Source organism: Numenius arquata, chromosome 1 (assembly GCF_964106895.1).
Source record: "Numenius arquata chromosome 1, bNumArq3.hap1.1, whole genome shotgun sequence".
NCBI classification, from domain to species: domain Eukaryota; kingdom Metazoa; phylum Chordata; class Aves; order Charadriiformes; family Scolopacidae; genus Numenius; species Numenius arquata.
The window spans coordinates 33,398,276-33,410,792 of NC_133576.1; positions in this window are offsets into that span (position 1 = coordinate 33,398,276).

The window sequence follows — 12,517 nt, forward strand, 5'->3', positions numbered from 1 at the left end:
CAGTGAAAACCCTTGAGTGTGATCCCAGCCTCCTGGTAGACTGACGAAGGTCAGTAGTCACAAAGTGAGTGGCTTTATTACTTGGAAGGACCTTTAGCCTGAGAGTCCAGTGCTGGGCTCCCCATACAAGAGATGTACTGGAGAGAGTGAAATGAAGTGCCACAAGGGTGATTAAAAGGGACTGGAGCATCAGTCCTTCGAGAAGAGGCTGAGACAGATGGGACTGTCCAGCCTGGAGCAGAAAAGGCTCAAGGGGATCTGATCCATGTTTATAAATAATAGCATCATAGAGTCATTTAGGTTGTAAAAGACTCTTAAGATCATCAAGTCCAACTGTTAACCTAACACTGCCAAGTCTCCCCAAGAGGGGGTAAAGAAGAGGGAGCCAGGCTCTCGTCAGTGGTGCCCAGTGACAGGACAACGGAGGGCAATGGTCACAAACTGAAATACAGGAAATTTCACTTAATGTAAGAAAACACTTTTCTTCTGTGAGAGTGTTTAACTTCTGGAAGAGGATGCCCAGTGAGGTTGTGGAGTCTCCAACCCTGGAGGTATTTAAGAACCCCCATCCCTGGACATGGCCCTGAGCAACCTGCTCTGGCTGACCCTGCTGTGAGCAGGGGTTGGACCAGGCCATCTCCAGAGGTGCCTCCCTGCCTCAGTTGGTCCATGATGGTGCGTGTGTGTGGGTGTGTGAGAAAAAGTGACGGTGAGCACATGGGCCACTCAGTGGCTACAGTCAGTGCATGTTACTCATTTCCAGGCTATAATTTAGCCCCTGTTAATCAGGCAAGCCTCAGGCCTGGCTTGGGAATTAGGGCTCTGTCAGAGCACCATGAATTTGCCTTTCCCACGAGAGTAAGCAAAGATGTCAGTGTGATAAGTGTTTCTGGACAGATCTGATCTTGTGTCTGAATATGATGCAAGAATGGAATATGGTTGCTTTTTTCCTGTCTTAAAACCAGCAGTAAGGCACTGTAGAAAGCACAGCACATGCAGCTAAGTTTGCAAAATGGAGGGTTCTGGTTTGCCATGACAGAGTTAAAGTTAGCCATGCAATGCAGCTTGTCCCTTTGTGGTTAGTCACGATGAGACAATCTTTGCTCAGACGATCACATATGTCTTTTTTCTATGCTTTCCTCCTCCTCCCCCTCATTCCCACAATAGATGGGACTCACTGAATGAGCAGCCAGAGATACTGACTTTTAACTTTATTCAGCATTTGACCGCTCTATGCGCTCGTGTTCTGAGAAATCCTACGGACAGCCTGGGGCCCTAGGGTGCACCAGCAGTCTCTGCTCGCCCTGACCAGCTTCCAACCCCTTTTTGGGTAACTCCCACCTGCAGTGTTCCCCTCAGCCCCAGTCCAATGCCCGGCTGCTCAGGGGAAGGTACTCGCCATCCTGCACCCCTCAGTGCCCCCCTGGCACCAGCCTGTGACCCCGGGAGGCTGGACTCCTCTGCTAAGTCCCCAGGACTCAAGGGCACCTGCTTGTACCCAGCGGTGTGGGCTGGCAGTCTGCAAGTGCTTTCAGGATGGAAGTACAGAGAGCTGACAACAGTTTTGGGGGGGCTTGACCAGAACAAGAAGCAGTTGTTGGTCCCAGCCCATCTCCAGCACCATCAGGTCCTTGCAGCATGTCCTGGTTTGAGCGACACAGGACTAATTTCTAATGCTGGGGAAAACTTCACTGTTAGAAGACTCTAGTGCCTGAATTTGTGAAAACATTTACTTTATAGCCAGCTATTGTATGTGTGTTTCAAGCTCTCAGTGTTTTCGAGTTTAGCCAGGTGCAGGAATGAGGAGGAGCAAGACCTGGGCATTTGACCCAAGCTGGCCAACAGGATTATTTCATACTACGAACGTGACATTCAATATAAGTTAGAAAGTTTGCTGAGGAATTATCTCTCTCCCTTGATGGCTGTGATCCAGAGAACTTCTTGCCCCGGTGCTGGACTCCTGAGTCCTTCCCTTCCTCCTGAAGCTCTAGCACTCACAGAGTCCGACATTTGCTGTCCCTTGCTGGGAGTGCACAGCTTTCTGCAGACAGAGGTGGAGGCTGAGTATATTCCTTGTATATTTTATAATGGTATTGAGATCAATACTCGTTCTTTAGTATTATTAATGTTAATTATTTAGTCTTATTCTATTAAATCTATTTCTATTTCAACACTTGTGTTTCCTTGCTTTTTTCAGATTTCCCTTCCTGGGTGGGGAGGGGTCATTGAGTGATAGAATAATTGTCTAAATGACAATAAATCATTGCAGGTTCCTCAAACCATAACATGGAGTCCTCAGGTTTGCTGGGCAGCTGCTCGCCTCAGCTGGTCTCTGCCTTGCTTACTTTCAACATGAGCCAGGTCAATTTTTCATAGAATCATAGAATCACAGAATGGTTTGGGTCAGAAGGGACCTTAAAGATCATCTAGTTCCAACTCCCTGCCATGGGCAGGGACATCTCCCACTAGACTTGGTTGCTCAAAGCCCCATCCAACCTGGCCTTGAAGTTTTGACTTTGGTTAATGCCATGAATGATGATTGTTGTTGTTTCTGTTGCGGGATGGCTATGAATGACGTGGGAACAGATATCCCTTGCCTGCTCTGTCAGTGGCCAAAGGCCCACGTGGGCAGAAGGCCCCTTGGCCTCACCAGAGCTGGTGCTGAGCTTGGGTCGGGGGGGGCACATTGCTGGCTCATGTTGAACTTCTCATCAACCAACACCACCTCAGGGCTGCTCTCAATCCATTTCCTGCGCAGCCTGTATTTGAGTTTAGGATTGCTCCGACCCAGGTGCAGGACCTCGCACTTTGCCTTGTTGAATTTCATGGGGTTTGCAGGGGTCCACCTCTCAAGCCTGTCCAGGTGCCTTCCCTCCAGTGTGTCAACTACTGCACCCAGCTTGGTGTTGTCAGAAAACTTGCTGAGGGTTCACTCAGTCCCACAGTCCATGTCACCAACAAAGATGTTAAACAGTCCCAACACTGACCCCTGAGGAAGGCCACTCATCACTGGTCTCCACTTGAACGTCAAGCCATTGACTGTAACTCTTGGAGTGCAACCATCCAGCCAATTCCTTATCCACTGAGTGGTCCATCCGTCAAATCCATGTCTCTCCAATTTAGAGGCAAGGGTGTCATGTGGCACTGTGTCTAATGTTTTGCATAAATAATATAAATTATGATTTAGCTGTGTGCCTTTAGCAGGGCAAAAAGCTGCATTTCACATTTAGATATGCACTGTCTAGAAACTGCCTCTCCCATAACAACATGAAGAATATCAAAGCTAAATTGGCAAAACCTTGAGCTCACCTGCAACGTGAAGTAACACATCCTTAAGGTGACTTCCTTAGCAGAATCTGCTCATGTCTTGCTGAAGATAATGCTGAACTGGTTGCCCCACTGTCACTGTTGAAACTGTTTTAAAGTGCCTTGGCCAGATAAAACAACAAATATACTTGTGACTGAGATTTGCAGACATATAGGTGTTTTGTTTACACATAAATGCTAACTATTACTGAGTATAAAGTACCTGCTTTTAGATGGATATTTTTGTTATCTGATTTCTCCCGTGTGGAAAACCTCATCTGCTACATGTTGTGCAGTGTAAAAAAATAAATACAAATCTAGAACTAGCAAAGAGATTACATTAGCCATGATGCAGCACTGAACACAAAAATGTTGAATCTAAACATTACGCATTTAATTTTGATCAGTGCAGTTAATTAACAGATTTGTTGTGATTGAATATGACGGGGCAGATATAAGGAAATGGATGAAAGCATCTGGCTACTAGTTTTATTTTTCTGGCACTGAAGGACACCATCGCATTACTGGCAGCAATAGCTGGTCTGCGTTTCCCACTGGATCAATGTCTTTGACTCATATGCCAAAACTCAAATTCTTCTTTAAACGCTGTGTTATTTTAACAAGTACAAAAATAAGTGCAAGTCAATGACCTGGGCCATTTGTCACATTGACAGAAAACAAGAGCGATTGTTCGCTAGCAACAGGGCGGGTTTGTGTAGCGTCTCTGTGCCCGAGCCAAAGTGCTTCGGCCAGCTCTGCTGTGCTGCATCGCAGCGCCCGGGCTCTGAGCATTATCACTCTCGCACAGCACAAAAACATGCCCTTGGTACGGGCTGTTCTTCTTCGCCCCCAGCCCTCTCCATGGTGAGCTCAAGGACAGGCGGCGGGAGCTGTGGGACAGCACGGCGACAAGGCCAACATCACCCCCTCTCTGCCGGGTGCAGAGGCTGGAGGGAGTCAGTCCCATGCCTCCTGCTCACAGACCCAACTCTTTGGGTCCAGATGGAGCTATCTCAAGGAAGGCAGAGTTACAGCTTAATTTGGGAGGGGTGGGGGTTGGAAAAGATTGAATTTCCTCCCACTCCTCCTCATCTCACTTATCTCAGGGTACAGCGTTAGTGGGGCTGACGTTGACAGGGGCTCGCCGAAGGCCAGCCTATGCCTCTTGGGGGCGTACGGGGATGGAGGCTGGCTGCCTCCTCTGAGGTTATGATCACCTGTTAGTTACAGTAGTATCTTTTTTTTTTAAAAGCTAAGCAAAAGCGAAAAAAAAGGCCTTGCTTTTTCCTTCCCTTTCCCTTGCCTGTCAACATATAGCATTTCAAAAATTAATCTCCTTTCCTTCTCAAGAGTTGATTATGCAGAGAAAATGCCCCTCTACTCTGCGCTCGTGAGACCCCTCCTGGAGTACTGTGTCCAGCTTTGGAGTCCTCAACACAGAAAGGACATGGACCTGTTGGAACGGGTCCAGCGGAGGGCCACGAGGATGATCAGAGGGATGGAGCACCTCTCCTATGAGGACAGACTGAGAGAGCTGGGGTTGTTCAGCCTGGAGAAGAGAAGGCTCCGGGGAGACCTTATAACAGCCTATCAATACCTGAAGGGAGCCTACAGAAGAGCTGAAGAGGGACTCTTTGTCAGGAAGAGTGGTGACAGGACAAGGGGCAATGGTTTTAAATTGGAAGAGAAGAGATTTAGATTAGATATAAGGAAGAAACTCTTTACAGTGAGGGTGGTGAGGCACTGGAACAGGTTGCCCAGGGAAGTTGTGGATGCCCCATCCCTGGAAGTGTTCAAGGCCAGGCTGGATGGGGCTTTGAGCAACCTGCTCTAGTGAGAGGTGTCCCTGCCCATGGCAGGGGGGTTGGAACTAGATGATCTTTAAGGTCCTTTCCAACTCTAGCCATTCTATGATTCTATGATTCTATGAAAATACAGGTTTTGAGAAGCGAGCAGTTTGGACGGAACTCTTGTAAGGGAATCCCTCATAAGTACATGCAGTAATAAAAATACGTGCTCGTTTGCTGCTGGGAAAAAAACCATACAGCATGATTTCAGGCTAATGGAGGTCAGTTTGACCTGTCTGCTGAGTAGCGGTGTAGGTGAGTGCATCTTTCCCACAACTGAATTCAGCACTTTTTAAAGCTTTTTTTTCTTTTCTCCCCCCCCCTCCTCCATGTCACCAATAGCTATGATTCTACAAAAGGGTGATTTTTCTAAAACCATGTTTTTGAGGGAAGAAGGAATTTCTACAATTTCTTTTTTTGGGTGGGGGGGTGGGGGAGAGCGGACAAGAAAGAGAAATAGCTGCAGCCGCAGCAAACAGGGCTATTACTTGGCTGTTGGTGTGCTCCAACTAATCTGCCTGGACAGAGAAGTATGTCAGAAACGCCCTGCTGTGTCAGAGCAATGTCCCATTTAGCCCAGTAGCGTGACTCCAGCAGCGGCAAGAGGAGAGGCTGTTTAGTGAGGTCACGGGAGCCTGGCTTCCCACAGTCATCAGCTCCCCTCCCAGTAACCCAGCATCCACAGCCGCGGTACTCACGGGTGCCAGAGGGCACAGCCCTGCACATTGCCTTTTGCTGCACATGGCTGGCAGCAGTAATTATCAAAACATTGTTACAAATCATCTTAGGTTTGGGTGATGGAGCTTTTGGACAAGAATATTGTCCAGTTTATTCTGAACAGCAGCTGTATCAGCATTACGGAAGATGCTGTTGCTTATCAAACTCTTTGAAGCCTACAGCTTGCTGAGAGAGGGGAAATGTTGCATGTTAATGGTAAATTCACACTGTACTATTGCTTCACCTATCTCCACACTGAAAGACCATCTATCCTTAAATAAAGTCACCTCTACAAAAGCCTCATTCAAGATTAACCACACAAAGCACTTAAAGCGGTGGCACTTCAAACAAACCTCTAGTTAGACAGAAGCACAACTATTTTTCAGAAGTGTAGCCTACATAAACATCTACTGAGTCTCACTTTTTAAAACCACCTTGGGAAGTAAGTTCCTTATTGTTTATTTCACTGCACAGTGCTAAACAGAATGATTTGCAGTTTATGATCTTTTCATTTTGAAGCCTGTCTGACCTGGATTTTTAATTCTAATTAATATATCTACTGGAAGCCACAATCTGCTACCTCTTCTTCCCAAACTCCCTTAAAACTGACTTTCCACAGTATTTTTTAGCTTCAGCAGATTAGCAAAAATAATTGAAAGGTGAAAACCGTGAAACTATTTTTCGATAATTTCATCTTTCTTTAGGCAGATTAAAGAAGTCTTATCATTTAAAGCTGGCATTTGGCTTCACAGAGTACTCATTTTTTCTGCTATATCAGGAAAAAAAAATATTTTAAAGAGGGATTACTGGAACTGTTCTGCTCAGGAACCTGTACCAAACTGGTGTTATTAAACAAAAACAAGTTAGGCTACCCTTGGTTAATAAACCCGATCTTTAGCCATATTTCTTCACTTATGGGATACAATGATTCATGCTTTGTAACACACACTGTTGTATATACTTTATATGTATGTGCTATATACGGAAGTATTGTATATCCTTACCAGAAGTCAATGAAGGCTGCTATGTGCTTGAGTGACCACAGGGCCAACACGCTGATTCACGTGTATTCAAAACACACAGAAAAGTACAATAAATACTTAGATGCTTTAAAATAAGAGGCAGAAAAAAATCTTAGCCATGTTCCCATTTTAGATATATATGAATTTATCTCATCAGTTTTATGAATATAGCCATATAGATGCATGACACAACTTAGACTGCAAAGTACAGAGTATCCAATAACCTATTTCTGCTTAGTCTCTCAGCGTAGCAATCTACTTTTGAGATAAAGATGATGATGAAGACCCTGAAGTTGTTGTAACAATACAAGTTGCTCCAGGACCAGTCTTGGTAGAGCTTTTATTACCGCTGAGGATTTTACTCAGAGGCATCTTCATCTATAGTCAATATAGCACCTTAAGGACTGAGGTTTGAACTGAACTTGCATTAGTTACTTTGATGTTGTGAGTAAAACTGAACGCTGCAATGGGAGTGTGTTTTAAATGCTAGCCTAATACACAGACAGCATTTTAAAGAATTGGGAAAGGCACCATTGGGTTATGTCAGATTTTAGACCTGCTGAGAAGTTATGATTGTACAAAAGAAGTATTCCACTCCTGGTGGTTCTGCATGAGATTTATTAACCGCTCTTCTCATTAACCTTGTTTCCTGTGTGTGACACCAGTAATTTTAAGAAGAAAAGCTTGCAGCTAAACTTCCATCTTGGTAAACTGGTGTTTCTCTGCCATTCCACACACTCAGTCAGAAGCCCCTGTACAAGTTTAACAGCCACACTGCTGCTGCTCTCAAGTGAAACATCACTTGTTCATTCAATACCTCTCTTCTGATGGCATGATGATCCAATAGACCTGATGCATTCTGAGAAGATGACATCACAACGTTGTCCCGGTAACCCAGCAGGATCTGCTCTGCTGCCACCTCAACCCACAGCAAGAAATCAATCGGAAACCCAGCATGTTGATCTCAGCTTGAGGGGACACCGCATGGGAGCATCTCAAGAAGCCAACACAGCTGCAGCAGTGGAGGAGTGAAGCCCTTTTGTCCACAGCCTTGTGACTCTTCCTCATTCCTAAGCACCCAGCAAAGCTTTCCTTGTGGTTGGGGCATTCCCAAACACAGACATGCACTCTGCCAGTGCTTTGGTGTGACCCTGACCTGTAGACTTCTTTCTTTCCTCGTAAGTAGAACACTTGTAGAGGGCTTCATAAAATCTCCTTGAGCCACACAATCTTAGAAAGATTTTGAGATTTTTAGCTTTCTATCAAGTTTGGGTTAAATTAACAGATTCCTGAGTTACTGGGGTAGAGGGAGAGAACAGGACAGACACACACAGAACTGCAGAAGCCTTCCCTAAGAATCACACAGATTCTTCATCAGTCCTAAGTAATATCTTCTCTAAAAGAACATATATTGAACATTTTCTTTAGTGTGTAGGTAGGCCCTTTTTCACCTCACAATTAGGTGCCCTTAATAAAAAGGTAGCATGTTGCTTGGCCTGATCTTCCCTCAGGCACCTCCATTAGACACAGTATATGAAGGAGTATTACCTTTTTTTTGTCACCCTTTTTAATATAAAAAATAGTTGAAGTTTAACCGCATAACTTCAAAAGATGAGAAATGCAAACCCAATGTGCGCATTCATTCTTTCTGCTAGCATAGGGGCACTTACATATGCTATTCAAATGAAATACTAAGATTTTTTTCCTTTCCTTTTAGGTGTACTGGTAGCACATCTGGTATACATTTAATGATAAATTTAAATTTCACAGTTAGAATGGTTTTTTTCTCCATTTGTGCACAAACAAAACTTCCTTAACTTTGTAAGTGATCACCTTCACTGCAAATTTATGACCTGTAGGTAGCAGTCAGGTGTTTTTTTCTCCCTGAAATATTCGACCTGCAGCGCTGATACCCATATGTAGCATCAAGGAGATTTGCTTATCTCAGGTTCAGCCAGCATGTAACATCATACCTGCATGTACCCAGAGACCGTATTTGCCGTACAAACGCTTTTACTGCCTGAGTCACTATATTTGGCCATCCATAGCCATGGACAGAGGCTCTGCAAGCAAGATATATACAACTTAAAAACACAAAGCAAGTATTTATTGTTTCTCACACATACACACACACACACGATGAGCAGGGCTCACTGAGCTACTCGGCTAAGCAGCAGCGTGATGACACCCTGGTAGGGTGCCTGAAGAGCTGCTGCTGAGCAGGCAGGCATCGGTCAGGGTGGGGTGGTGGAGATGGGAGAGCCGGGCGTGAGAACAGAGCTGCAGAACTCAGGGACTGCTGAACCACAGACCTTGGGGACTCATGCACCAAATCCACCTACGCTGTTGACACAACGACCTGACTGCCTGCCAGCTATGGGCTCAACACCCTTCATTTCTTCTCAATTTTCTACCCTTTCATATTCATGCTTTGCTCTTGAATCCTTGAGCTACCAGTAAATTGCTCTGTCAACAATCCTACTTCAGACTGTAATTTTACCTCTCCTCTTTCGTGGCAGCACCGTTTCCCAAACCGGAGCAGGGCTGAGGGAGCTGTGCCCAGGACCGAGGGAAGGCTGGCACCCAAATGGCAAGGTGGTCAGCAGGGACGGTACCAGTGAGTTACCAAGAGTGCAACCTGAAATCTTCAGGTGTTTTAAGTACTGTTAACTATGATTTTTTTGTTGCTGTTTAAGCTAACAGAAAGACAATGGCATTTCTCAGGCTTTTTATGGTGACTCAGGAGTGGGGGCTACAGTGATTAGATGTGGATGCTAGTGCAGGCAAGGATCATGAGGTGTGTGACGTGGCTGCCTTAGGAAGGACCTGTGGATAAGAACAAAATACCTACATCACTATGCCTTCAAGTAGCAAATTAATTTCTTCTCAGTAATTGAGGAAAACAGTCCTTCAAATAAACAAGTGATTGCAAGGCATTTCCTGTAGGTTTCAGAACTCTATGGTGATGGACACTGCATGGGGTTCAAATTAAACAGAGGTGAAAAACCCAAGAAAGTTCTGCCTTTCATTTCACCGCAGGATCCACCGTTGACTTGTGTTACTATTACACTACCCCAAAACAATAGTAATTTAGTAGCATCTTTGTTTTTTCCACCCTACCACAAAATTTAATTTACCTCGAGAGCCACGGCATTCCTACTTCTCTTTATTCCAACACACCGTCTTAACATAACGTCCTTATGAAATCTTTTTTTAAAAACTTGAAGCCAAGAGATTCTAATATGTTTAATCATTGAAAAACAAACAAACAAACAAACAAAAACAAAAACAAAAGGGAAGAGGGCTGCTTCACACAACACAATAAAAAATAAAAAAAGGACTTTTTAGAAAACAACTAGATTTACTTGCAGACTCTATGAATTTAAAATTTAAACCCTTTCTTTCTTCAGCCAGAAGCATCATGATTTTGAGTTGGTTTAGAATCACAGCTATTGTGGAAAGTTTTCTTAACATACGACCCAACATACTTTAATAGCTTCCACATTATTCCTACAGACACAATTTCCTTCATGTTGTTTCAGTTACACATCACTAATTTTATATCCAGTAAAAAACATTTTATTCATTCTAGAAAACCAAAAATCCTGGGGAAAAATTAATAAAGTAAGCAATCTGCTAATTTGAAAAAGAAATTAACAGATTGCTTTATTAGATTTCCCTTATAATTAAATCTCAGTACTCACATATGCGTAAGTTAATCTAAATCTTATAACTGCAAACCAAATTTAACTGTCCGTGCAATCTATTATATATTTGCCACATGTAATTAGCATTTCCAATTCTGACATAAGCAGTTGCATGATCTAGAAAGCGTTACGTGGCAGAAATATTTCTAATAAAAGCTAACAAACAAAAATAATCAATTCTCTTCCTAGGGTTTGATTAATTAAAAAGCAGCAACAAGCCCCAAGCCCCCTACCCTTTTGCTGGAAATGCCTTGTCCCCATGGAAGCCAGCACATGCATCGTCATTCGGGGGTGCTGACAGAACACCCCTGCCCAACAGAAGACCCCAAGTTAGGAAAAAGGGAGAGCAACATTTTTATAATGCAATTACTAAGTTGCTCCTAAAAAAGGAAGAATCTGCATGAAAATAATAGATTGAGCTCTTAAGTGGATCTAACTTTGTGGTATGCTCTTTTATGCTCATACGGATCTCATTTTGATCAATCAAGACTACTCCTTGTGAATTTAATTACTATGTAAGTCAGCCTTAGATGCAGCTGTGTTCTCACTGTTGGGGTTTCCAGGCACTGCAATACAAATAAAGTAACAAAAAGATTAAGGATTCAGGATTCAGTTTAGGTGAATGTTTTTACGGGTAATATGTTCCTGTGTTAAAAAAAAAAAAGAATTCAGTTTCTGCACTTTATCACTAGCAACTGCAAAAAAAATCCCAAACCACCACATGCCCCCCAAACTGTAGCAATTCTGACTATGTTTTCAGAGAGCATTTCATTAAGATCCTTCTGTTTAAGCATGCCAGTTTCTGGCGAGTTCTTGATACCATTTTAAATAAGCAATAGCTTGTAATGCAAATGAAAACTGGTAAGCTTTAAGCTGTCAGACTCTCAAATTGGATTTTGTTTAATAGGTTTTCATAGCCTTATTTTGCACTTTTGCAAATGCAAGTCTTTACCCCTCTGCCTTGTTAAAGCGTGTTCGCTATTTAATCAAAATATGTTCATCTCGTATATGAATACCCTAAGAATCAACATTTCGTATTGAGAAACAACTCAAATTTAATGCAAGATTTGCACCAGACAGATTTCCCAGAGAAAGTCAGGAAAGCAACGACAAAAGAAATCCCATGCATGTGACGGGATGAACATTTTCTTTTAGCACATTATTTTTAAACCAAGAACACGGCCATATCTATCTTCTTGAACTCCTCTGGGCTACAGAGGTGTGCAGCAACAACTCCAGTTCAGAGCTTCCAGACAGCTGGGGTACACGCTGACCCCCTCTGCATCTTGAGCTTAAGGAAAAAAAGCTATAAAGTGAGATTTTCTTTTAAGCTTATGTGCCATGTGTATGCTTTCCTTTTCCCCTGCCTCATAATCATATTGAGGGCAAAACATAAAATATTTTTTTCTCTGTGGCTCGTGCATTCCAGAAGTTATCCTTCCTAATTATAATCAATTTTAAAAACAAAAGAATGTCCCTCAACCTTGCCTGGATCAAAACCCTAATTTAACATAACAAAAATAAAATTATTTGAATCATAGTAGGAACGACTTAAAAGTGTAGACGCTTTGCATTTGTACAAAAGCAAACAGCAAAAGCATTAAGTATAACTTAAGTCTCTTCACTATCCAGTGAAGTGAAATTGAGACCCTCATCAGTCTGATCTGACACCTGGGGAATTCTACACCCAGCCTCACTCAGACTGTACGACAGTTATTTTCACAGCTGTGAGTAACAACAGTATTTCTCCTCTCACCTTACATTTGCAGTTATCTTAGCACTGTATTAACAAGGTTTACAGACTTGCATATGGAGATTAACCCATCTTCTGACAACTATGATTAGGGATTAGCTAGTGCAGCTGTACTTAGAGGCCCACCTGCATATGCAAGCAATGACGCTATCGATTTTTTCCCCT